The following is a 27,111-nucleotide window of genomic DNA, read 5'->3' as shown; positions in this document are numbered from 1 at the left end:
TTGTTCTCTTTCTCAGAATAAATAAAAATAAACTTAAAAAAAAAAAAAAAAAGAGTAAGATATCCTTAGTGAGTAAATAGTATAATAGCATGAAATATGGAAAATAGTTAAAGTGCTATTCAATAGATAGAACAAAAGAAATCTGAAAAACCACAAAGGATACATATGTATAGGAATACAGACATACAGAAGTTTAAACAAAAACAAAATGTTACTCTAATATTAATCATTAAAACAAATAATTTGTCAACTTGATTGCTCCTTAAAAATACGGAAACAGGGGCGCCTGGGTGGCGCAGTCGGTTAAGCGTCCGACTTCAGCCAGGTCACGATCTCACGGTTCGTGAGTTCGAGCCCCGCGTCGGGCTCTGGGCTGATGGCTCAGAGCCTGGAGCCTGTTTCCGATTCTGTGTCTCCCTCCCTCTCTGCCCCTCCCCCATTCATGCTCTGTCTCTCTCTGTCCCAAAAATAAATAAACGTTGAAAACAAAAATTAAAAAAAAAAAAAAAATACGGAAACAAATACAGGAAAGAAGGAAATCTAGGCAATAGGTTAACCAAGAAATGGGGGAGGAGGATTACACATTTATGAATACCCAAAAGACATGACAAGGAGAGAAGGAGCAAAAGACCTTGTCTAACAAGTGGTCAGGAAAAAAAAAATTATAAATAAAATTTACCTCAAAGAGGTAACCAAGTCACTATATTTTAGTCTCAATATACATTCACAACAAAAAATTTTGTGAGAGAGAAAGAGAGACAGACAGACCAACTGAGCGCACGTGCATGTGTGTCCAGGGGAGAGGGGCAAAGAGAGACAGAGAATCCCAAGCAAGATCCATGCTCAGTGTGAGCCCAACATGAAGCTCAATCCCACGGCCCTGGGATCATCACCTGAGCCGAAATCAAATATTCTATTTTTTTTTCGTTTATTTTATTTTATTTTTTTATTTTTATTTTTGAGACAGAGAGAGACAGAGCATGAACGGGGGAGGGGCAGAGAGAGAGGGAGACACAGAATCCGAAGCAGGCTCCAGGCTCTGAGCCATCAGCCCAGAGCCCGACGCAGGGCTTGAACTCACGGACCAAGAGATCGTGACGTGAGCCGAAGTCGGACGCTTAACCGACTGAGCCACCCAGGCGCCCCAGAAATCAAATATTCTAAATAGGAGTGGAAAGATAAAGATACAAATAAAACAGGGACACCTGGGTGGCTCAGTCAGTTAAGTGACCATACTCTTGATCTCAGATCACGATCTCATGGAGATCGAGCCCTAAGTTGGGCTGTGCACTGGCAGCAAGGAGCCTGCTTGGGAATCTCTCTCTTCCGCTCCTCTCCTGCACACACTCTCTCTGAAAATAAACAAACACTAAAAAAAAAAAAAAAAAAAAAAAAAAAGGAAGACACATGGAGCACCTAGGTGGCTCAGTTGGTTAAGTGACTGACTCTTGGTTTCAGATCAGGTCATGATCTTGCAGTTCTTGGGCTTGAGCCCCACACTGAAAACAATTAGGGTACCCTCTATTATTATACAATAGTTATATATCATACCTCTGGGAATGTAAAATATCTTATATCTGCTTTATATGATAATGACCATGCTATGCCAGAGTTTTGTTGTATCAGAATTTATAAAGAAATAAGAAGGAGTGGTCTGAAACAATTTAGAACTTTCAGTGGTCCAACTAGACAATACTAAAACTACGTACTAACCAACCCTGGCCTCAAACCATGGCCTGTTTTTACCACAGGGAAACTATTGAAGGACTCTGAAAAGGTTCTGAGTTAGAAGAGATAAATAAGCTCAAAATCTGAACAGTGGTGGTACTAGACCTTTAACTTTAGCGACAGCCAGAGCCTAATAACGCACTGTTTACATGGACAACCTTTAAAGTTGGTGACCAAAAAAAATAAATAAATAAAATCTGACAAATACATACTGAAAACCTAATGTGTGCCAGTGCACAGGTATACTATACTCAAGTGCAGTAATGATGTATAGTTTTCATGCTGTTTTTCTATAGATATACACTGATATATATTTCTGTCAAAAGAGATCTAAAAAAATGAATACATATAGGGGAGTCTGGGTGGCTCAATCGGTTAGGCGTCCAACTTCAGCTTGGGTCATGATCTCACAGTTTTTGAGTTAGAGACCCACATCGGGTTCTGTGCTGACAGCTCAGACCCTGGAGCCTGCTGTGGATTCTGTGTCTCTGTCTCTCTCTGCCCCTCCCCTGCTTGTGCTCTGTCTCTCTCTCAAAAAGAAATAAACAAAAAAAAATTTAGTGAATATATACCAAATAATTAGCTACAGAACCAAATGCAGCACGATATTCTGTGAAACCCATAAACTATTCAGAGCCAGTATGGGGAAGAATAAAAAAGGCAGATGCATTTGTCCTACATCTATGACCTCAGGTATATCACTTTGCTTCTTAGGTTTCTTATCTGTAAAATGAGGGGATTGCCAGATGACTTAACATTTCCTCTGGCTTTAACATTCTACACATTTTTTTAGGTTATTAGTTAAATTCATCCCTGTAGGTAAGAAGGGAACAAGTATCCCCACTTCCCAGCTATAGAAATCAGATGGCAGTTTTAACTGCATCCATCAAGGCTGTACAAAAGGATGAAGCAAAAGGCAACTTCCTAGCTTTGCAGTCCACTTGTCTGTAACCAAGAATTAGGCAGAAGTCTCTAAAATCTATTTAGATTAAGACGGCTAAGGCACACCGCTCTACTGAGTGGCATTTATATCTGAAGTCGATGAAATTTGATGAGGTATCTCTGTGTCAGGCGAAAACACCACAAACATTAGACACAAACCTACCAGACTGGTTCTTTCATCCCTCCATTAGGATATGTTTTTTATACTAGACAGTCTGCTCAAAGTGAAGGTACAATCACTATTTGTGTAACTCCCCACACACTCCTTGCACACAGAGTATCAAGACATCTGCTTTTCAAAAGCCCTCCCAATCTAGGACATTTTAGGATTCTGTTGCCACCTTTCTTGTTGAGGAAACTACTGTATCATCTACCCTCCTACAAAATAAGACACTCTATTTCTTTAATTTTAGTGTGAAAAATGCTTAAAGCCATAGTTATATACTTGATAGGATACTATTTAGCCATTAGCTAAGATGAACACTTACCTAGAAGTCATTACATTGGCAAATATCTACTACTGAGAACAGTTCAGAATGAAAACAGGACTTTAAATAGTTATTACAGACATCTCAAAATCTATGTAAATTTGGCTCTTACTCAACGTCGACTTACTCTTATATTACAAATAATTCAAACAATGGGGATGAGGGGGGATAAAGTATTAGAAACAAAAAGCTAGGGTTAAAAAGACACTGGTGTCCAAAGGAACAGGTTACAAAACTTAACATCCAGCAATAAGAAAGTACATTCTTAGTAATTTAAAGTAACACAGGGTATCTAATGGGAAAATGTGCATAACATACAACATGAAGGAAGATTACAAAAGAGGATGCAGAACAGGATTCCAACTTTTCCAACTTAGTTTTTTATTTTCTTTTAAGTTTATTTATTTTAAGAGAGAGAGAAAGAGAATTCAGGGGAGGGGCAGAGAGAGAATCCCCAGCAGGCTCCGCACTGTCAGCACAGAGCCCGATGCAGGGCTCAAACTCACGAACCGCGAGATCATGACCCGAGATGAAGTCAGACACTTAACTGACTGAACCAACCAGGGGCCCCCCCCAACTTAGTTTAATAAAATGAAACAAAACTATACAAATAGCATTCCTGGTGAGATCCCCTACCTTAAGTCAGGTGGGTATTGTATCTCGCCTGGACTGATGCAATGGCCCCTGAACTAGTTTCCCTGTTTCCCTTCTTGCTCCCTTACCACCCATTTTTCACACATTGGCCAGATTTCTAAAATGGAAACTCATGGGGTGCTTGGGTGGCTCAGTTGGTTAAGCATCTGACTTCAGCTCAGGTCATGATCTCGCAGTCCGTGAGTTTGAGCCCCATGTCCGGCTCTGTGCTGATAGCTCAGAGCCTGGAGCCTGTTTCAGATTCTGTGTCTCCCTCTCTCTCTGCCCCTCCCCCATTCACATTCTGTCTGGCTCTCAAACATGAATAAACGTTAAAAAAATTTTTTTAAACAAAATGGAAATTCATTATCAGCAAGGAGACTTCCCTTCTGAAACCTCCCATGGGAAAACTTGTAAGCTCAAAACTAAACTCTTTCACCTGGCCTACAGGGTCCTTTAGGGCCCTATCAGCAGATCTGCATCTAGCCTCATACACTCTGCTCTAATCATATTAAACTGCTTTTAGTAGCCAGAACATTTTAGGCTTCTCTCCTCCTGCCTCTGGACCTTTGTACATGCCATTCCCTCTTCTAGGAATATATAAACAATTAAACTCCTACAAAGTCATTGTATAAATACACTAGTACAAGTGCCCAAAGAGGTGTAGGCAAGAAAAATATTGTAACATCTTTATCTAACATCAAGATTAAAAAAACCTCAAATATCCACACTGTGTGTATAGTGTGCTGTCATCTGTTTTTTAGGAAGGATACACAAACACATATGTTAATACATGAATAGAATTTTCTCTGGAAGGATGTATGAAAAACTGGTAATATTTATTACCTGTGGAGAAGAAAACTGAGGGATCAGAAGTGGGAAGAAATTATTTTTCATTATTACCAGTTTGTATTGTTTGATATATCTCTCCCCACGTGTTTGTATTTAATGTGGTAGTTACAAAATACTTGTATAGCACCGTTACATTTTGTCTTTAAAACTGTATTACCTGTACATGTCCATTTACAAAAGTGCAGGGAAAAAACCCAAAAGGAATATACCAAACTGTTAATAGTGTTTATCTCTGTGGAAAAAAAATAAAAGGGCTACTTCTTTAGGGTCTAGTATAGTTCTACAATTATTTGACTCTTCCAAAGAATGAAACTAAATGCTACTAGGATGATACAAAAATAGATTAAGGCCAAATGTGAGGAAAGTTCTAAGAATTGCCTCTGTAATGTCAATTCCTTCTACACTTGGGCAGATACATGGCTGCCAGTACCCTCCCCCTCCTGCCTTCTTTCCTTCATGCCTGCACTTCTCCGACAGTGTCCTAGCAAGGCTTTGAATCCACCCAAGAAGTCTAAAGTTTTGAGAGAGATAGCGGGTGAGCATGTGCACACGGGAGGGCAGAGCGGGAAAGAGGATCCCAAGCAAGCCCTGCACCACTGGCACAGAACACGACGTGGGGCTCAAATCCATGAACCATGAGATCATGACCTGAGCCGAAATCAAGAGTTGGACGCTTAAATGACTGGTTACCCAAGACACCCCAAATCCACCCAAGAAGTCTAGACTTCACTGCCAGAGTAAACTAGACAAAAACTACTTTTATTATCTTATTGTATTTATCAGAAAGCTTCAGTCCTATTTCCTACTCTATTGGATTCCTTTAAAAATTATATAATACAGGGGCACCTGAGTGGCTCAGTTGGTTGAGAGTCTGACTTCGGTTCAGGTCATGATCTCACAGTTTGTGAGTTCGAGCCCTGTGTCAGGCTCTGTGCTGACAACTTGGAGCCTGGAGACTGCTTCAGACTCTGGGTCTCATTCTCTCTCTGCCCCTCCCCCACTTGTGCTTGGTCTCTCTCTGCCTCTCAAAAATAAATACATTAAAAATTTTTTAAATTATACACTACAAACAGAAGAAAACTCAGATAATCTAGAATATAAATCTATAGTTTTTTTTTTTTTTTGAGAGAGAAAGAAATGGAGCGGGGAAGAAGGGCAAAGGGGGGATGGGGGAGAGGCGAGAGAGAGTGAGAATCTTAAGCTGAGAATCCATGCTGATCCCACAATCCTGGGATCATCACCTGCGCCAAAATCAAGAGCCAGACGGACACTCAACTGACTGAGCCACCGAGGTGCCCCTCTATTGGTTTTATATAAACATTCTGGTTTATATCTATAGTCTCCTCCCTATATATACACACATACCTTTGAACATACATTTGATAATTTGCTTTATGTAATAGGTCTCAAATCTCTCCATTTCAATGTATTCCTATACATAATATAATGGTTTCATGACATTCTATTATATAGACATTCACAATTTAATCAGTCCTCTATTGTTGAATATGGTTAGTCCCAAATTTTGGTAATTCTACTTTATTTAAAAAAAAAAAAAGGGAAAAATTTATTTGCGTTATAAAATCTTACACAAACTAGAAAAGCTAGAAAAAGTTACTCCAAACTTAACCACCCTTGCACTACTAGTTCTTTATTTTATTTTGACCAGTGTTTTCATGTCTGTTTTGTCTTTTTCCTGGGGTATTCATTCAATTACACACTAAGTTCTTGCTATGTGCCATGTTTTTGGTTTTCTTTACTTTTATTCCATAACAGTTTCTTTTTTTGGAACTATATTAAAAAAAATTCATAGACATTTTGCTGGCTAAGAGTCTTCCCAATTAGTTTCTTTTTGTGGTTGTCAAACTTTACTCTCACATGGGGTATAGCCCTGTTTACTCATCCATTTCTCTGCTGCTCAAGAGATTTTGATTAATTTTATTTTCTTTTTTTTTTTTTAATTTTTTTTTTCAATGTTTATTTATTTTTGGGACAGAGAGGGACAGAGCATGAACGGGGGAGGGGCAGAGAGAGAGGGAGACACAGAATCGGAAACAGCCTCCAGGCTCTGAGCCATCAGCCCAGAGCCCGATGCGGGGCTCGAACTCACGGACCGCGAGATCGTGACCTGGCTGAAGTCGGACGCTTAACCGACTGCGCCACCCAGGCGCCCCGATTAATGTTATTTTCTCATCCACAAAGTCCCAATTTACTTGATTCACTTAACTTCTGTACAGTCTAGTGGTCATCACTGTAGCTTAATGCAAAATATATACATTGACCCACTATTCTAATGTCTACAGACTATCACTTTACTTCTATATAGCACATTACCGTTACAAATACATGGGTTTCCCCCTAACAATACTTCATCTAACTGCCATAGCCTATAACAAGGTAGATACATCATTTTACCAATGAGGAAAGGAAGGCACAAGGAAGTCACACTTGATGGACTTGCCCAAGGCTACATAGCTATTAAGCTGCAGTGACTAAACCTTGGCGCCCTAATGGGATTAAAATCGAATTTATACTGCTTCTGAATTTCTTGATATACCTAGATCAAGGTCTCTCCTCAAGAAAGCCTTTCTCAAAATCTTTCACCAACTCCTGTAACAGACTACCCTCTCTGCATCCTGAACACACTTTTATCAGAGCACAAACAACACTTAATCTCTTCCCTATACTCAAGACTCCCAGAAAAACAAACTTTTTCTTATTTAAGAAATCCCTGGGGATTCAAATCCCCAGTATGTAACACAGTGCCTGGCACAAAGTAGAAAGGCAAGTGTTCAAAGAATGGAATGAATACAAGTATTCAACAAATACTACAAATATTTAGAGTACATCCAAATATTCAGGCTGATCCAATTCAAATAATTTCAGAGAAATTCACACTCCATGATATCTAGAACAAATTAGGTTCAAATATAAAACTTGTATTCAAACAGCAGATATTGTCAGTATAGAAAATGTATTTCTTATGTGCCACTTATATTAATTAAGAGCAATACACTAGTAACAATAGGTAATAATAAAAAAATAGACACTTCTAAATAACTGTCTTAGGAATCACAAGGTCTACAAGCTTAAGATTTAGACATATTATTAAGACTCTTAATACTTAACTTGAATGGGGAGGTAACAAATCAGTATAAATTGTTAATTATGCTGGAGTTAATATGACATTTGCTTTCAAAATCTTGTTTTGTAGAATTTATTTTACAGTTAAAAAAAAATTTTTTTTGGAGAGACAGCACATGTGTAAGCAGGGGAGAGGGGCAGAAGACAGAGAAAATCCCAAGCAAAATCCACACTCAGTGTGGAGCCTGACATGGGGCTTGATCCCATGACCCTGGGATCATGACCTGAACTGAAATCAAGAGTCAAAAACTCAACTGACTGAGCCACCCAGGCACCCCAAATGATGTGTGGCCTTTTACAAAGTAGGCTCCATGCCCAATGTGGGGCTTGAACTCATTAAGAGTTCCTGCTGAGATCAAGCGTCTCATGCTCTATGGACTGAACCAATCGAACACCCCATTTTACAGTTTCAGACCTGAGTCTGTTCATTGTTTAAAAAAATTTTTTTTTCTTTTTAAATTATAATTAGGTCATTGGAATGGTCTTAATGACAGTATTTCTGACTTGGTTCGCCATCTAGAACTGTCTACCAATTGGTGTAGAGCTCTTGTGCATGTTGGGTACCTGTAGAAACATGCATGCAAGCAAACAAGCACCGATTTAATACAATTTAATGTCTATATTCCACAATAGGATGCTACAGGGAACAAAGTAAGGAGCTGGATGACAGAGCTGTTCCATAGCTCAGAACCATTGCTTCTCAAATGTTTCCACTGTAGTACCTATACAAAGGACGATTCTTATCCCCTAGGGACTCATGACCCACTTTGCTGAAAACCTGGGTTCTCTTCAACAGTCTATACAGAGTTCCCATTCTGATCCTAATATATGTATTTGCTTTAATGTAAAAATTTAAAAATTACTTACCAGTCAAATTACTTAACTCACCGCCCCCTCAATGAGCACAATTGAAGCTCCAAGAAGATGGGTCATGCTTATCTTGTGGCTTCAAGTACCCCGGAATCATACCACTTTGTACCCTAAGGGTATTCATATCCCAGTTTGAGAAACAGGGATCTAAACAATTAAATTGCCATAATACTTAAAAGTGACCAACATGTTCCTACAACCCCATTCCCCAAACTCTTAAGGCTAGTTTTCTCAACAGCTTTTTAAATCAGTATTGTTTTTCTTTTCAGGAGCTCATTAATATGTACTCTGTGTCAACACTCCTTAAAAAAACCTGCAGGGCACAAATTATTTCTTGAGTGACAGAATCCTAGCACACAGACCTTGTCCTTCCCACCTATCAATGTACTAAGCTGCTCATGGAAAACAGATTTGAATAGTAGAGTTTTCATTCCTGTTCCCTTCCTCCTCTCTATTTGCTCCAACACAGCTTGTAAGAAAAATCTTAGTAGTCACTTAGAGGATTCATTCACATAAGCTTATCTAATGTCAGCATTTATAACTCCCCACCTTTCCCTTTTGCTGTTACACAAGTACAATTAAATTATTTTCACATTTTCGAAGGGACAAGAAGGATGTGTATTCTAATAGCCTGAGAAGAGATAATTTTCCTACCCAGAACCCTACTTTGTTGTTTATGAGATTCCAAAGCCTAGTATTTATGAGGCCTGTTCCAAGTTCCCTATAATGTCCATTATATTTTATAGCAGAAATTGTAGGCTACAGTAAATTTTAAGTGACCCCTTAATGTGTTTCAAAATGTTACTGATAATGAATATAATACTGATACAAAAATGGGTCATCAACTAGGCTAAATCAAATTAATTAAGACAACTTTTATCTAGGATCCATTTCCAAAAAAATAGGATTCCATCTATTGCTCATCAAAATTTCAAATTGCCACAGGCCATGGACTCTTGACGTCATTTGTCAATAACCAAAATATACGTTCCAAGGGTTTCTGCAGAAAAACAACTATTTCCTGGGGTCTATGTACATGCTCAGAATGATACTTAATGCTTTATACACATTCTCACCAACCTAGAGCCTAGCCTCTGTAACTGGTGTTGTTCTCTCACAAATGGGGACCATAGGAGTAGAGAAGTTAAGTAACGTGCTCAGTGTCACCCAGCTAGTATATGCCAGTGCAGAGTTTCAAACTGAGGACTCTGACTATAAAACATGCATGCCCTCAATTATTCACTGTCCTGCATCTTCTATACCCAAGAACAATATAGCAAATCCTCCAACCCCAGAAAGGATTTATTACTCCCATCTTCAAGACCAAGAAATGGAAAGAGCATTTACCTCTCCGTGGCTGCAAAGTCAGTTTCAGGAGAGAACACAGAACCCAGCTCTCAAGCCCCTGGGCAGCAACCTGTCCACTAGTGCATCTTGGTCTTTGGCTCCAGATCTGTGACCATTCTAAAGCAGAAACATAAATCATTTTATGAACACCAAATACACACAACTGCACATATAATATGAAAAGCAAATTGAGGGCAAGATAAAAGCTGACAAAATTGGTTAAAAAACAATATACTGGTTCTGATACATCACATTACTAAATGAGGCATTCCATAAATTCTACCAAACCAGTAATAAAACACTTATTTCTTTATATATTTGCTAAATATATAAAGCACTAAAGATCTGTGGTTATCAAAATAGCACCATTGGAGTGCTTAGCTGGCTCAGTTGGTGGAGCATGAGACTTGATCTTGGGGTTGTGGGTTTGAGCCCCATGTTGAGTCTACACCCAACAGACTACTGAAAAAATAGTAACTTCAGATTACTGAAAAAAATAATAAAATCTTTAAAAAAAAAATACCCCATTATGACCTTGCAGGGAAATAATGGCACACGTATATATATTTGAGCTGACAGAAAAATTAATTCTTATAGATGTAGTAATTAATAGTCCTTTAACAGTATTACTTCCTTATCTTCAGGAAGGAAGGGCTTTCACTGTCTTGAAATTCCCAGAAGCACAGCAATGAAATATTTTTTGTTAGCTGATAATTTTATCCCCAAATTACAAATATATGAATTGTCAAGTTTTAAGTTTTAGGTAATAGTAGAGTGGAACTTACTTCCAAAGTAAAAAAAGAAAAGAAACCTCCAAGTGAAATGGAAGTGCTAAATTTGAATTAAGAGTTTCCAAGGAATTTGGCATATAAGGTACAACTACAAAGGAATCTATCTCATAATTAACTAAAGCTCACGAAACTAAGCTAATATAATACTTTCTTAGAAGCTAAAGAAAAGTCTTCTCTGTTGAGAGGCAATTTACATCTTGAAAAGAGGATCAGCATATCTAGTCCAAGAAACACTTTTGTATTAGAGTCCATATAGTGTTACTAGCATGCCTCAAAGGGAGGAGATTTTATATACCTGAACATTCTAGAGGTAACTAAAAATGAACACCAAGTATAGAAAAATCACTATTCTCAATGCATACATTAGCAGTCTATAAGCAATGTCCCATCTTTGCACTGAAATCTTAATCACTAAGAAAATGCAGACCTGCCAGTGAAGATCTGAAGATGGTGACTAGAGAAAGTTTAATGTTTAGAAAAACAAACATGGTACGCCAAATCCACACATCCAACTGCAAACCAGGGTCTTCAAGGTTATGCATTATTTGCCATTATTGTTCTTTCCAAACCTGTATGCTCTTTCTCAAAGTATTAAATTATGACAAATTTTAGTTGTTTGGAAGAGGGACCTAATTTTTGGCCAAACGCCTGAAGTCATCCGGGACTGAGACAGGTCAGTAAGGTAAACAGATGATCAACTAAATCTCTGGTTTAAAAAAATGAAATGGAAGCTATACATGATGGGGAGTGAATTTGATGCCAGTAGCAAAAAAACAGTTTCTAGAGGTGGACTTTTCGCCAACAGACACCACTGTGAAAGGCTCTGCCACAGGACTCTCCCTTGGGGCCCTAGTCAGCCGCAGGTGGCCCCTGCACTCCCAAAGAACTCCCTAAGCCACCCAAAGAAGTTCCTCATTTTTGTGTGTTCTTTAAAGCTGTATCTTAAACCTCTTAGAATTGGAATAGTCTTAAGAATGACTTTTACAACTTCTAAATTTTCTTATGTTGGTTAAATAGACCCCTAAGGATGACTTTCACAATTCCTCTTAAATATTTTCTTAAGTGGGCAAACATTCCTGTTGTAATCTTCTTCACCTTATTGATTTAAGTTATAAGCTCCTTTGGGTAACCTTATATCCTCAATTCATTCTCTGTAGATTTCATTTTCCAATAAAAACAAAGTATGAATCCTGGAATATAGGAAATCTCAAAGGACAGCAACTCTGTGGAGTCTACACCACTAAAAGAGCATAAATAACATGGAAGACTAAGAGGCCGATGACTGCATATGGCAGAACTAAACGAAAAAACAAAACATGGTTTGTGGAGCATAACACTAACCAGGGAAAACAAATTTTATTCCTGGCCCAATATAGATCTTCTGGATTTTAATTTCTAACCTGTGTAGAGATTATTTTTATAAGTAAAACAGACCACCTGCCATCCACAATGTGGAAAATCTCACAAATGCAAAAAAAAACTATAGACTAATTTATTAAACAATTAAGCATGGTTCTATTACCAAACCTGCACTTCATCAATACTACTGTATTTGTTAGTGCAATTTTACTTTTACTGTAGGAGGGGGGAGAAGGGACATTTTGTAGAATTTGAAAAAGGGATGTTGAAAGACTACTGTAGATGCAGATTGCTGCAAAATCCTACAGGTTGAGCAGACCCAACAACTCTGTTTAGTGCCAGCCTGTTTTAATTTCCTCATAAATTTAACATAGTCTTAAAAAAAAAGTTAATCAAGATTTCCCTCTCTCCAAAGCAACCGAGTTAATGTATCAACTGCTGCTGCACGATACTATATTAAAGTACTAGAATACTTGAGGAAAAGGGAAAAAGAGATAACTCTGACAATTCAGCAGGAAGCTTTTTAATGACTTAAGACAGCTGAGGGCAGTAAACTTAATATACATGTCCTGTTTAACTTCTTTTGCCGCCTATAGGGAACTTAGATTTTTAACTTTCCTACTTGATTTAAACTCCAAGCTTGAAGACTACTTACGCGAATGTTTACTTAACGCTGAACTCTGGGCTACAGGAAGTCAGCTACTAAAGAGTAGTTACATTAGGCGTAGATATTTATAAACCAACTGCAGCTAGCGACCCAGGATTCAATTACAACATCAACCCTCATATTTCAGTGTATGGGCAAATTACCAGTGGAGTCAAGAATAAATTCATTCTGCCCTACTGGAGCTTTAGATCAGGTTGCACAATCCCGGGGCAGAAGTGCCTTCGCCTAGCCCTAAAGCATCAGGTACTAAATACTGTACTAACTCAGTGTCAGGACATTTTAAAGCGGGAGGGAAACTCAAGGGTCGCCTAAACCAATTCAACAAGCCCATAATCCCGAATTCAGGAATTTGTCACGTCACTTGAGATCAGAATGAAGTTAAGTTTCGATCCCTTTGAGATCTCTTAGCGCACAAAGTCAGGCTATCATTACAAGAGGAGTCCGACCCTGGCTGTAGGAAAACGACTCGGTGCGGAACTCGAGTCTCTTCCGGCCACTGTGTGGGGCCGCACCAGTCAGGTCCAGCGAGGAGCTGGGGCGCGAGTTTGGGGGCGCAGCCGGGCCCGGCGGGGGCGGCGAGCGCGCGTCCCCCCGCCCGCTCAGGCAGCGTCGAGGCGCGAGCAGCTCAGCCAGCCTTGCAGAGGGAGCTCTCGGCAGCTCTGGGGTCTCTCTGCTCGCAGCCGCAGCAGCGCCGCCTGCGCCACTCGGCGGAGACGTAGACCAGAGGCGGCGGCGCGCGGACTGGGAGCGACCGCAGAGCAGCCGAGCGGCAGGGGTACGCTCGCAGAGCGGCCGGGGTAGGTTCCGGGGACCGGGCAGGCTGGAGGAGGGGCAGGCAGAGAGGCGTCGGCCAGGGCCCGACACTCATACTACCCGGACACCGGGCTGCGCGCGGGCGCGCGCGCCGACAGTGGGTCGGGACCCTCGAGCAAGGCGGGCGCGGGAGCCGGGATGCGGAGATCGCCTCTCGGCTGAGGCCACCCGCCGCGGGAGGGGCGGAGGGCAGAGGGCGGGCCGCGGCCGGGCAACCAGTCGGGCCAAGAGCCGGCCTCGAGGGCAGAGACAAAGGAAGGAAAATGGAGTCGCCGGCGCGCGGGCCTCTGTTGCTGCCGCCGCCGCCAGAGGCCTAGCGCGCCGCCAGGAGGGAGGCCTAGCGGGCGGGTGTGTGCGTGGGGGGGGGGGCCGGCCGGGCCGCGGCGGCGACGGGCAATGGCGGCGGCCGCGCCGCAGCAGGGACGGTAGAGGGAGACAAACACCCCCCGGCGGCGGCGCTGGCGCCGGGCTGCAGCCAGCGCCGACCGGAGCGGCCCCATCGTGACACCTAGAGGCGGCCCGCGAAACCTCCTCCACCCCGGGCCCCCTTACCTCCGCGCCACACCCCCTGCAGCGCCCGCTCCGCCGCCGCTCCACCGCTCCGGCCACCCGGCGTCCCCGGACAGCTCCGCGCACCCGCACCGGCTACCGCCGCCGCAGCTGCCGCCAAAGAAGCAGCTCCGCGCACGGTTTAATCGCTCCACAGGCTCGGACACAAAATGGCGGCGGCGCGGTGCAGTGCGCCTGCGTCGGCGCTGCCGGGGCCGCGGGTGCTGATAAGGGAAGGGACGGGTGGGGGGGCCGGCCAGGCGACGAGTGGAGGGCGGGGGAGGAAAGGTGAGGGGAGGGGTTGGCGCAGGGCAGCATGGGAGGCGGCCCCGGGCGCCAACTTTCAAAAGCGGGCGCGATGGCGTCACGGGACGCGCCGCGAGTCGCGTCACGCCGCAGGCGCCCTCCCGCGCCCTCGCCCGGTCGCGCGTGGACTCTGCGGGCGCCGCTACGTCCGGGCTCCTGCTGGGTGGGGCTTCCTGGGCGGAGGCCGCCGCCGCCTCTGGGCGGTACAGGATCCCGGGCTCTCTTGACCTGGTTCCCCAGCCGCAATCTCCCTTCCTGAATACGTAAAGGGTGGGGGGGGGGGTGCGAGGGAGGGTGTTTGGAGGAAGCGCGCGCGGGGCTAGGCGGTGGGGCTGAGGCGGTTCTTGGGCCGGGCCCCGCCCCAATCTCCGCCCTAGCCGGGCCGGCCCCTCTCTCCCAGCGCCCCACCGCCGCCAGCCACCGAGTGAGGCCGGACTGGCCCCCGTGCGCTCCCAGCTCATCAGAACAGTACAGTGTCCACGAAGGAGGGCGGGAAGGGGTATCCTTGCCCAGCGGCTTTTAAGGGATCTCTCCGCCCTTAGGAGAGGGCCTCCTAAAACCGGGTGCAAGAGGACAAGGGCTTCTTGGTGTCACCAGGCCCCTTAAGCCGGAAAGGCCAGCAGAAGACCAAATTTGATGCTTTTTACACGACCATAGCAGTCTTTGGCCAAAAGGGTTTTCTTACTCGGCGCTATATAATGCTGTATTTTTAAAACGTGCACTTGTTGCCTTTGCTTGAGAGTGAAATTCTGTGTGGGTGGCGCCCTTAAGCCCCTCACAGTGCGGTCGCCCCTCCCCCTCCCTAGGATGCACCTGCGGACTTTACCCAACTTGCAATGATGAAGTTCACCTACCACAGACTGGAGGATGTTCTGGTGGCTCAGGGAGGAGAGCCTTTGGTACTGATGGGAACTGACTGAGGTCTGTATTCTGAACTCCCTTACTTTCGATATCACGGATAACAAGCAGACCCAGCATCAAGGAGACAGCTTCTGCGCTATTCAGCAGATTGTTTCATTATGAGGATGCCAGCCCAATATTGACAGATTTTTCTGGGTGTTTCTGAAAAAGGAAATCAGACGGGCGCCTGTGTGGTACAGTCGAATAAGCGTCTGACTTTGGCTCAAGTCATGATCTTGGCGGTTCGTGAGTTTTAGCCTCGCATTGGGCTTTTGTGCTGGCAGCTCCAAGCCTGGAGCTTGTTTTGGATTCTGTGTCTCCTGCTCTCTCTGCCCCTTACCTGCTCAAGCTAGGTCTCTCAAAAATAAACATTAAAAAAAAGGGGGGGGGATCAGAAATCTAGATTTTTGTAATGTAAATCTTCAGATATTTAGATGTTAGCAACTAAATCAGATGTTTTTAAAATGCATAAGGTTGATTAAACCATTCGTGTGGGCTGTCAGTGTATGGCCTCTGACTTGGAGAGGAGAATGAAGAGAAATTCCAAGGCCAGATCCTAGACACTCCAGCATTTAGAAATAGGTAGGGTAATGAAGGAGAATGAGAGGGAGCAGCCAGGAAGGCAAGAAAGAAATCCACAAGACTGTTGAGTTTGGAACCCAAGGGCAGAGAAGGTTTAGGGTAGGGAGGAGTGGTCAACTGTGCCTAGTGCTGCTGAGAGGTCAGCTTGGGCCAGAGACATGGCTGTTGGACTGGTCACCTTGGAAGTCACTGGACAATATCAATGGTGACTGGCTTGATTCATGTTGGTAAATCAACAGATGCAGATCTCACTAGAATGAGTTTGAAGAGTGAATGGAAAAGTAAGGGAATAGAGATAGCACACATAAGCAAGATGAGAAGTTTTGTTGTGAAGGGAGCAAAGAAATTTAGGGATAAATGGAAGGTAATGGGTCAAGGGAGGAGATGTTTTAAAACATGATAGAGTTCTTGATTGTGTTTATGTGCCATTGGGAGTGATACAGGAGAGAGAAGGCTTGCTTGACTTACATAGGAATGAAACCCATGAGAGGATATAAGGGAACGGAGAACTGACCTCAGGAACAGGATGCTTCTGCTGTGAAGTAACGAAGGTGAAGATGGATGCAAATGCTGGGGAGAGGAAAAGCAAGCTTACAGCTTTCCTGAGTAGGACTGCCTTGTCAGCATTGGGTACCCATTTGAAGTTTGTGATCATGACTTTAAAGTTAAACCAGTTGGCCCAGTATGTGGTTTTTTTCCAGCAACATTCAGCTGCTTGGGTGCAGACATGCAGAAAAGGGATAATTTGGTTTCTCAACACCAGTCCTAAGTTTTCTGGTTCCTAATCTCAGGTACTTGATTTATGTGACTAGCTAATATTCTAGAAATATGTGAATATTTGGAAAATTTACATGTGACCCCTTTTACTAGAAACCAAATGATCCCATTTGTCTTTTATGTACACCTGAGGACTCAAAAATAAAACCCTCAAACTTAGAGGGAAATTACCATATACCTCCAGAATATTTGTATCTTGCAGTTTCTTCAGCTCTCAACCCCAAATACCTCCTGGTATATCTAGGAACTATGTACCAGAAACAACAAGACTGACTTGCACTTAAGTTCTTAGGTTCTTTTTCTTTCTGGTACCTTTAATAATCTGATTAATAAACTTTCTGTACAACTTTACCTGAAACCATAAGAGTAAGCTATGAGAATGTCTTCAAGGGGCACCTGGGTGCCTCATTCAGTTGAGCGGCCCACTTTGGCTCAGGTCATGATCTCATGGTTTATGAATTTGGGCATGGCATTGGGCTCTGTGCTGACAGCTCAGAGCCTAGAGCCTGCTTCTGATTCTGTGCCTCCCTCTCTACCCCTCTCCTGCTCTGTCTCTCAAAATAAACAAGTATTTTTGAAAAAAAGAAAAAAAAGTCTTCTAAAGCTTTAATATGGGCAAATATAAGTCAATGTATTTAGATGGAAAAAAACTCAACTATATTTACAGTTATATTAATAGCTGCTATGGTCTGAATATTTGTGTCCCTCTCAAAATCCATATGTTGAAATCCTAATGCTGGAGTGCCCGAGTGGCTCCATTGATTAAGCATCCGACTCTTGATTTCAGCTCAGGTCATAATCTCACAGTTTGTGAGTTTGAGCCTGGATTTGGGCTCTATGCTGACAGTGTGGAGCCTGCTTGGGATCCTCTGTCTCCCTTCCTCTCTGCCCCTCCCCTGCTTGTGCTCACTCTCTCTCAAAATGAACAAATAAACTTAAAAAAAAAATCCTAATACTTGATGGGATGGTATTAGTAGGTGGGGCCTTTAGGAGGTACTTAAGTCATGAGAGTAGAACCTTTATAAATAGGTTAAATGCCTTGTAAAAGAGCTTCACAGAGATCCCTAGTCCCTTCTACCATGTTAAGGACACAGCCAGAAAGCAATGGCTATGAGCCAAGAAGAGGGCCTTAATCAGAAAGCAACCATGTTGGTACCTTGATCTTGGACTACTGAGTCTCTAGAACTGTGAGCAATAAATTTCTGTTGTCTATAAGTCACACACCCAGTCAATGGTATTTTGTTATAGCAGCCTGAACCGACCAAGACAACTATGTTTATGCCAACTATATCAAGGGTGCCTGGCTGTCTCAGTTAGTGGAGACTTTTTGATCTTGGGGTTGTAAATTCAAGTCCCACATTGGGTTTAGAGATTATTTAAGAATAAAATCTTAAAAAAAAAAAACAACCAACAAAAACCCTCCATCTGGGGTGCCTGGGTGACTCAGTCAGTTAAGCATCCAACTCTTGGTTTCTGTTCAGGTCATGATCTCATGGTTCATGAGTTCGAGCCCCTGTCAGGGTCTGTGCTGGTAGCATGGAGACTGTTTGGGATTCTCTGTCTCTCTCTGCCCACTCCCCCCATCCCTCCTCCACTCATGCTGTCTCTGTCCCTCTCAAAATAAATACAAGAACTTAAAAAAACACCTTGGGGCACTTGGGTGTCTCAGTGGGTTAACTGTCCGACTTTGGTTCAGGTCATGATCTCAGTTCATCAGTTCAAGCCCCACATTGGGCTCTGTGCTGACAGCTCAAAGCAGGCTTCAGGCTCTGTGTCTCCTACTCTCTCTGCCCCTCCCCTGCTTGCATTCTGTCTGTCTCTCAAAAAATAATAAAAAAATATAAATAACAAAATATTTATCAACTGTATGACCTCTGAGGCATCAGAAGCCAAGAATGGGGTCCAAGTGGCCTTGGAGCATGCTTTCTGAAGACAAAGATCTTAGAGGCTATTCACTAGGAAGGAGCAAATAGAAATGTTTTCTTCTCCTTGTGGAAAACTGTGAGATGTCCTACTTTATGGAATTGACTCCAAAAACCAAGAAATGGAGAGCCAAACCAAAAGGATAGGATGTTTCAGGCTGGACAGAAATAAGCTGAGAGGGAAAAGCAATATGATGAGAGTCTGCAAAACAGTTGGCATAATAAAAATAAGGACAGATTTGTTCCCTGCAGTGCTACTCCAGACTACCTCACCAGTGAGAACTATGGTGGTTTAAAACCACTCAGTAATTTAAGGAAGAGTTCTTCCCATGAACTCTGTCTTAGGTTTGTAGTCCACAGGAGTTTAGGGCATTATCAGCTGAAGCTGTTGGCTTACCACATGGCATTAGTGAAGTCACCACGTTCCAGGATCTGGTCCTCAGCCTCACAGGCAGGACCAGAAATATAGTCTGTATCCTGAGAGTGTATTCCTTCCTTAGGGACTTATCTGGTTCACAGGAGCTTGATGGATAAGCAGAGTGCTGCTGTACTAACTGGCAAGTGGACCAATGTCCTTGTGTTGGCAAAAGGCACATTCTTTCCTTGCAGGAGAGCCTCCTGAAAATCCATATTACTAGAAAGCTTGGTGTGCAGTTAATTAGATTAAGAGATGTAAATTATATAACTTAAACATTTAATATCACCCTTTCTGGATGCTACAGTGAAATTGTCCAGCATTTGAGTCTTATCCTGTCTCTTTATTGGTTTTATGATCTTGGGTGAATTATAACAACTGTAGATTTCTTCGCTATAATGTAGGGTGGTAATTGTACTTCACACAGTGGTAAGGATTCAACAAGAAAATTCAAGTAAAGCTCTTGGATAATTCTAGACACCAGTAACCATACAAAAAATGTAAACTATTGTTACTATTTTATTTTTATGCTTCTTGTTACCTACCTTCACTCCTAAATCTACCTTCTGATGGACATGGTCTTTCTAGATTCATTAACAGAATCCATTACTGACTAGGCTTTCCATTCTTTCTGTGAAGGGCGTACTTTGCTCTATAATTCTTAGAGAACAATTCCATTTCCAAGATCTTCCTTGATTCCCACTGTTGCCCCATATAAAGTCTGCTATTATTACAAGATTTATGTGGTTTTTAAAAACTCTTTCAGCAAGAGAATTGCTGATAGAGGAGAAGTGTTGATTTTCTAAGTAATGATGGTAATTCTAAGTAATGATTTCTTGCCTGCTTTAAGGGTAAGATCTAAAGTTACATCTGAATACTCCTGTCTGTATCTGTTATGTGACATATAATCCAGTTTAGCAAACGTTTATTGAGTACTTGCTGTTCTATTCACTGGGGATATAAAAATGACCCAAGATGTGTTTCCTGTCCTTGAACTCAAAGTTTAACTGGTGAGACTAGTTAAAAAACAGAACAAAACAAAATAAAACAAAAAAAAAACAGGGGCGCCTGGGTGGCTCAGTCGGTTGGGCGTCTGACTTCGGTTCAGGCCATGATCTCGCGGTCCGTGAGTTCGAGCCCCACGTCGGGCTCTGTGCTGACAGCTCAGAGCCTGGAGCCTGTTTCAGATTCTGTGTCTCCCTTTCTCTCTGACCCTCCCCCGTTCATGCTCTGTCTCTCTGTGTCTCAAAAATAAATAAACATTAAAAAAAATTTAAAAAACACAAAAAAAAACAATTATTGCAATAATGGCTATAATGGGAAGAAATGGATAGATAAAGGAGTAAATCATTCTCTAGGAGTATCTCATTTCAGCTGGGTGTTAAAGGATCAGAAAGCATAAACAAGCAAGGCAAAGGCATGTAAGGTGAAAAGAGCCATAATCAAGAGCATAAAAGGGCACAAGAATGTTGGGGGACAGTCATTGGACGTCATTGGACTAGGGTGTAGAGTAGGGACACTAAACCTTGTAAGACATTTGGAAAGCTTCCAGTGTCAACTGCCAAGGGCAACCACTTTCTTGTAACATATTAAAGACTTGCCCTTTCATATCTCCTACCCAGACCACAAATTTTTTTCTTTACTGATGTCTTTAGACCCCTGTAAAAAGCCACGTTTATTTTTTACCTCACAGCTCAAATTACTGCTTTCTAAAGTCTAACAGACTTTACCTAGACCTACATCCCACGTTTGTTTTTTGTGCTCTTACTTGCATTTTTCAGGCATGCATTGATCACCCTTGTAACAATCTCATCTGTACATTTTTCATTTTGCAAAACTTCTTCATGTGTGTTCTTTGAATTGATGTTCACAGCTGTATTTAAAGAGCCAGACACAGGTTTGTCCTAAGCTCAAGACATAATGTGACTTGCTCAGAGTCATCTGGTAACTTGTTGGAAAAATCAGAATGAGTGCTCAGATCTTCCAGCCCCACCTCCTCTCTTCCAGTTCTTTCACTGGCTGCTCAGAGGTCTGCACTGCCAGATAACATTTCCTTTTTTTATGTGTATTTATTTATATTTTTTTAATGGTTTGAGAGACAGACGGACAGAGCATGAGTCGAGGAGCAGCAGAGAGAGAGGGAGACACAGAATCTGAAGCAGGCCCTGGGCTCTGAGCTGTCAGCACAGAGCCCAACGCGGGGCTTGAACTCACAGACCATGAGATCATGACCTGAGCCGAATTCAGATGCTTAACCAACTGAGCCACCCAGGTGCCCCTGTTTATTTTTGAGAGAGACAAAGACAGAGCGTGAATGGGGGAGGGGCAGAGAGAGATGGAAACACAGAGAATCTGAAGCAGGCTCCAGGCTCTGAGCTGTCAACCATAGAGCCCGACATGGAGCTCGAACCCACAGACTGTGAGATCGTGACCTGAACCGAAGTTGGACGCTTAACTGAGCCACCCAGGCGCACCTGGAGTGATGAATTTTTAATCTAGAAGTATGTTCTAAGTAACTGCTTGAGATCCAGATCAATGAATCAATGCCCTAGCTCTTAAGTGCCTTATATTTTTGTCTTATGTTAGTCTATAGAAGCTAGACTAAACTTCATGAGCATTAGTAGCTAAAAGTCAAGGATGAAGAGACAAGTATAAAGTATGGACTGCAGGTATGGGAGGAATAGATGGATCACTGGACATCACAGTAGTTTTATAAGACTTCATAGTAAAGCACGGATGACCCTTAAGCTGCTTTTGGTCCACACCCATCTCTTTTTGCCCTGGATCTACATTTCCAGATTTTTTCTGGATACTTCTTCCTGGAAAGCTCCCAGATCACCTTTCCAGCTTGTTTACTCTCCTCCCAACCTGTTAAAAGGGCTCTCCCTTTTTCAGTGAAAGATATCGCCCTCCATCCAGAAACTTGGGCTTCGTCCTCTCACCTCCCACATCCTATCAGCACCAAACTTGTTTTTCCCTTCTGTCTTTGGAACATCTCTTCACTATCCTATCCATCCCACTGCCTCCATCCCAGCCCAGGCCATTATCGTTTCTCCTAACTACGGCTTCAGACTCCTCACTGTTTCCTGCCTCCTCTGTCCACACAACTGCTAGAGGACCTTTCCAAAGACCAGCTGTGATCACAAAATTCCCCTGCTTCAACCCCACATGTGGCTCCTCAGTTACCTGGGAGTAAATTCCAAACTCCACAGCCATTCCACCAGGCCTTATGACCAAGCCCCTGCTTACCTCTTCAGCTTCGTTTTTTTTTTTTTTTTCCTTCATTTTTTTATTTTTAAGGGGCTCCCAGGTAGCTCAGTCAGTTAGTTAAGCATCCCATTTCATCTCAGGGCATGATCTTGCAGTCCTGAGTTCGAGTCCTGTATCGGGCTCTCTGCTGTCAGCACAGAGCCCACTTCAGATCCTCTGACCCATTCCCCTCTGTCCCTCCCCTGCTCACGTTTTCTCTCTCTCTCTCTCAAAAAATAAACATTTAAAATAAACAAATAAACATTTTTAAAAAAGATTTTATTTTTAAGTAATCTCTATACACAACATAGGGCTCAAACTCACAACCCTGAGATCAAGAGTTGCATGCTCCATCCACTGAGCCAGCCAGGCGCCCCTCTTCAGCCTCATTTCTAACGCCCCCCTCAGGCCCCTGTGGATTTAGGTTGCTTGCCTCCTCTCCCAGTCCAACCTCAGCTCTCCCTCCCTATATTGTTCCATGCTCTGGCTTCCATTTTATTCCTTAATTGGGATCCCAGTGTAAAAGTGCATTCTAAAACACTGTGTTCTGTAGGGCACATGAAGAGTGTTTTGAGTGTCTAAGCTTTTTCTGCATTAAACATGGTACTTTCATACTTGAAATGTTTTAGATGGTGCCTATTACCTAGTAGAATAGTCAGCAAATGCTTATGGTAACATGTATACATACTGGAGGATACAAAGTAAATGAGGATACAAAGTAAATAAGCAATTGCAATGGGATGTGATTACTACTGGACCAGGGTAAGTGCAGGTTCCTATGACAGGACCATAGTGGAGGGACCCACTTCTGAAGAAATCTGTGATGTGTAGGTTGAAGCCTGTCAAATGAGCAAGCATTAGCAAGGCAAGATGAGGCCAGAAGAATGTACCACAAGGGGCAAGCAAGCTCTGTAAGTGCATTAGTGCAGAGCAAGAAGTTAGGTGGCAGATGGGGCGCCTGGGTGGCTCAGTCAGTTAAGTGTCCAACTTCGGCTCAGGTCATGATCTCATGGTCCATGGGTTTGAGCCCCACGTCGGGTTCTGTGCTGACAGCTCAGAGCCTGGAGCCTGCTTCGGATTCTTTGTCTCCCTCTCTCTCTGACCCTCCCCCCTTCATGCTCTGTCTCTCTCTGTCTCAAAAATAAATAAACATTTAAAAAAAAAAAAAAAGAAGAAGAAGTTAGGTGGCAAAAGTGAAGCTGGCTTTGTGCCCAGGTTGAGGGGGCTGGACTTGTCCCTAGGAGAAAGGAGAGCCTCTGTGGTGGGTTTGTTTTAGAAACCATTCTGAAAAGTGTGCCTGGGTGGCTCAGTCAGTTAAGCGTCTGTCTTCAGCTCGGGCTATGATCTTGCAATTTGTGAGTTTCTTTTTTTTTTTTTTTAATTTTTTTTTTCAACGTTTTTATTTATTTTTGGGACAGAGAGAGACAGAGCATGAACAGGGGAGGGGCAGAGAGAGAGAGGGAGACACAATTGGAAACAGGCTCCAGGCTCTGAGCTATCAGCCCAGAGCCCAACGCGGGGCTCGAACTCACGGACCGCGAGGTCGTGACCTGGCTGAAGTCGGACGCTTAACCGACTGCGCCACCCAGGCGCCCCATGCAACTTGTGAGTTTCGAGCCCCACATCAGACTCTGCACTGACAGTGTGGAGTCTGCTTCGGATTTTCTCTCTCTCTCTCTCTCTCTCTCTCTCTCTGCCCTTCCACTTCTCTCTCTCTCAAAATAAATGAAATAAAACTTAAAAAAAAGAAAGAAATCATTCTGATGAACCATGGAAAATGGATGGAAGAAGGGTAAGACCTGAGGCAGGAAGCCTGTGAGGGAGTTTCAGTGTCTTAGAGGTCAACATGTCCTGAATCTGAGTGGTGCCAACGGGGATAAAGAGGAGTGGACAGAATTTAGAAATATTTAGGGCATTTAATTGAGAGGATTCTGGTGGCTGGGATGAGGGGACAAAGGAAAGAGTCAAGGTTGAGGTCATTGTGTGGCTTGGGTCCCTGGTAGTTTGGTAACCTCAAGAGACCCGGAGAAGAAACAAGCTTTGAGATACTCAGTTTGATTTTGGGCATGCTGAGTTTGAAACACCTTGGCTATTCAAAAGGAGGTATCCAGCCAGCAGTTGGATATGGGGTGAGGAGAGAGCCATGTGAATCATTGGATTCAGCCTCAGCATATAAATGGGAGTCAGAGGAATAGATGTGGTAGTTCAGGGAGTGTTTCAAGAGAGAACAGGAAAGGGCCTAGAATAGAATCTTAGGGAGTGATGTTTGTAAGAGGATGTTTGAGGAGGAGGTGAGAGAGGATTGTAAGGAGATTCAGAGGAAATAGCTAGAGATGTAGATTTTAGCCATGGCAATTCAATTACTTATTCAGTGGCTCTAAAGCAGCATTTATTGAGAGTCCATATGCCCTGGGTATGTTTAGAGACAAATGAGACTTGACCGTTGACATCAAACTCAAACTCAAATGTGGTCACCACCATATTGTAACCTTTTGAAAAAGAGGCTCCTCTCTTGCAGGCTATTGACGGTCTCATTTTCTAAATGATAGACTGCTTGTCCATAGCTGTTCATCTAGGCCCTGGAATCCTTACCAAGCTTACCCTTCCAATATTACCCAGGCACAGAAGGTCTGGGTCCGACAGCCAAGCCATGGCAGGTAGATGGCCTGAATAGGACACTCCAGGGCTGTCTGGTGGCTGGAAAGGAGGGCGAAGGAGCATGTCATATGCCTAGGGTTCAGCAAATTGTACCCACACATCGTGCACAGAAACACACAAAGAAGGCACCCCCACTTTGTGGGTGAGACAAAGAAGCAAGCAGTCCTCTTCCCACGTGCCAACCCATCTGCTTCTTTGCCTTCACAAACATGCCTTTCTTTCTTCTTTTTTTTGGTTCTCTACAGCTTTGAATACATGGAGAAGAAGAGTGGGAGACAGGAAAAAAGGTAAGATTAGAAGACGAAAGGGGGGAGAAAGGGGAAGCGCCGATGACCACCAACACAATAAACTATCCTGGACTACCTCAGTCTGGTCCCTCTTTTGTATCCTACACTTATATTTTGTCCTGGGAGAGCTCCAACTATGATGGCAAAGGCATAGCTGTGGCCTTGATGGACTTGATTGATGGGGCACTCCTCAGTATGTAACACTTCTGCTGTCCTCTCACAGAGGCTGGCACAGGCTCCACAGGACAGCTACGCATAGGCTTTCCCTGCCCTGGTGCCTTTGAATCCTGATGGTGTCATCAGGCCCCCTCCCCCCCATCACTTTGGGCAGCAGGAATGAGTGCCTCCCTGAACCTGTGTGACAGCAGGTAGGAGGTGGAGGGAGTGCCAGGTGGTGGGGGAGCACCTGTGAGGCTGTGTGTATGTTGGGGGAGGGGAGGGTACGAGAGCCTCTCCCTGTCCTCAACTACATCACATATATGGGCCTGGGCCTAGGTGTAGGAGGCCATTTGGCCTGACATCAGGGCGTTAATGGAGAGGTGTCGAGTGGCTGTTCTGGAATTGATCCACACTACTCTAAGCTAGGTAGGCTTGATGGGACAAAGGCCTGAGACTTTTTGCTTTGGTCTTGATAGTCCTTCACCTGTACCTGGCTGTGCTCACAGTGCCCTAATTCTGGCTCCTGCTCATCCTGACCCTCACACTCACCCTCAGCTAGAGCTGAATACTAGGCTCTGGCCTTGGGACTCTCTTTGTAAAGGACAGAGTTAGGGGCCCTATCCCTTCTCAGCATTGGAAAGCAGGCTGCTCAGATTTTTGGTGACTGCTTCATTTAACCCTTGGTTGGGATGATATTTTTCCATCCTCTACTTCTTGCCCAGGCCCTGTGCTCTCCTGTGGATTGAGCTGTGAGCTCATCCTGGCCCAGTCACCCCTGTCTGCACTTTCCCAGGACCTGGCCAGTGAATGTTCACTTCCTCTTTCCTGACCACACAGGCTACAATTTGGATCCAAGTGGATAGTCCTGCCCCACTAGTGGGCCTCTTGTGGGGCCTCAGGCCTGATAGGCTCCTTGGGGTGGTTCTGGGACTGTACTCTTCCTATAGGGGCTCTTGGGGCAGGCCCAAACTGTGGCCAACTTTGGGTGCTGGCTTGGTCTCTATCACTTGTTTGCTTTCTCCACCCCCTGCCACCCTAGCCAACCATCCAAAAAGCTGAGCTGCACAACATCCACCATCCCTCCATGCCACCCTTCATAGTTATAGAGGGAGCATAGAGCTGTGTCATGTGCTGAGGGCTGTCTGCCTGCCACCACCCCCACTCCAGCCCCGACGCTTCTGGAATGAGCCACCTGTATCCACACACAGGTGTTTCCTGTGCTCCTTCCTGTTGGCCGTTTTTTCTGCTCAGCTTGGCTTCCCCAGCAGGTGGTTAAGGGCCCAGCCTAACCTCCTCATACACAGCTCTAAAACACTGGGGAGCAGGGCTCCCTTGGGGATCTGGGTCACCCCTCCCCCACCTCCCCCGGGGGACTATTGGCACCTCATTGGCTCCTCTTGAGTGCAGGCACACACACTTTCCCCAGTGTCACACTGCTGTGCTACCACCACAGGCACCGCAACAGAGTGGGTTCAGGGAGTAGGGAAGTCCTTTGTTTCCCTTGCCCCTGGATGATGAAAGCTCTGGAGGGACAGAGGAAGGGTAGAGAGCCTGTTTGTCCAGCCTTGGGTGTGGGCCTCCCTCGGGCCCTCTTTGAAACAGGCCCACCATTCTGAAATTCCACCTCCCCCCCGCCATAGAATTCTTAACCTTCTGGGGTTAACACACTCACG

The 27,111-nt window shown here is 43.8% G+C and overlaps 1 protein-coding gene and 1 long non-coding RNA gene across 5 annotated transcripts in view; one reads left to right on the top strand and one right to left on the bottom strand.

Annotated features, from left to right (window-relative positions):
* The window catches only part of CTCF (CCCTC-binding factor), a 47,566-nt gene extending 33,181 nt beyond the window's left edge, over window positions 1–14,385 (bottom strand). For 2 of the 3 annotated variants that reach the window (XM_040498372.1, XM_040498374.1), the window contains exons 1-3: window positions 14,187–14,385; window positions 10,005–10,121; window positions 8,655–8,767 (exon numbers count right to left, since the gene is read on the bottom strand). The gene's annotated coding sequence lies outside the window, so the exon portion shown is untranslated. The remainder of the gene's footprint in view (window positions 1–8,654; window positions 8,768–10,004; window positions 10,122–14,186) is intronic. The other variant, XM_040498373.1, reaches the window with a different exon arrangement.
* On the top strand, window positions 13,100–25,359 carry LOC121045458 (uncharacterized). Of its 2 annotated transcripts, XR_005797759.1 has the most exons (3): window positions 13,115–13,618; window positions 15,296–15,631; window positions 25,238–25,359. It is a non-coding gene; the product is annotated as an uncharacterized LOC121045458 (long non-coding RNA). The 2 variants fall into 2 exon arrangements; XR_005797758.1 differs by lacking the exon at window positions 25,238–25,359 and having other exon boundaries at window positions 13,100–13,618; window positions 15,296–16,934.
* Window positions 25,360–27,111: the final 1,752 nt, after the last annotated feature.

Source organism: Herpailurus yagouaroundi, unplaced genomic scaffold (assembly GCF_014898765.1).
Source record: "Herpailurus yagouaroundi ecotype Mexico unplaced genomic scaffold, PumYag 190, whole genome shotgun sequence".
Taxonomy (NCBI): domain Eukaryota; kingdom Metazoa; phylum Chordata; class Mammalia; order Carnivora; family Felidae; genus Herpailurus; species Herpailurus yagouaroundi.
This window is presented reverse-complemented; position numbering and strand designations above follow the sequence as displayed.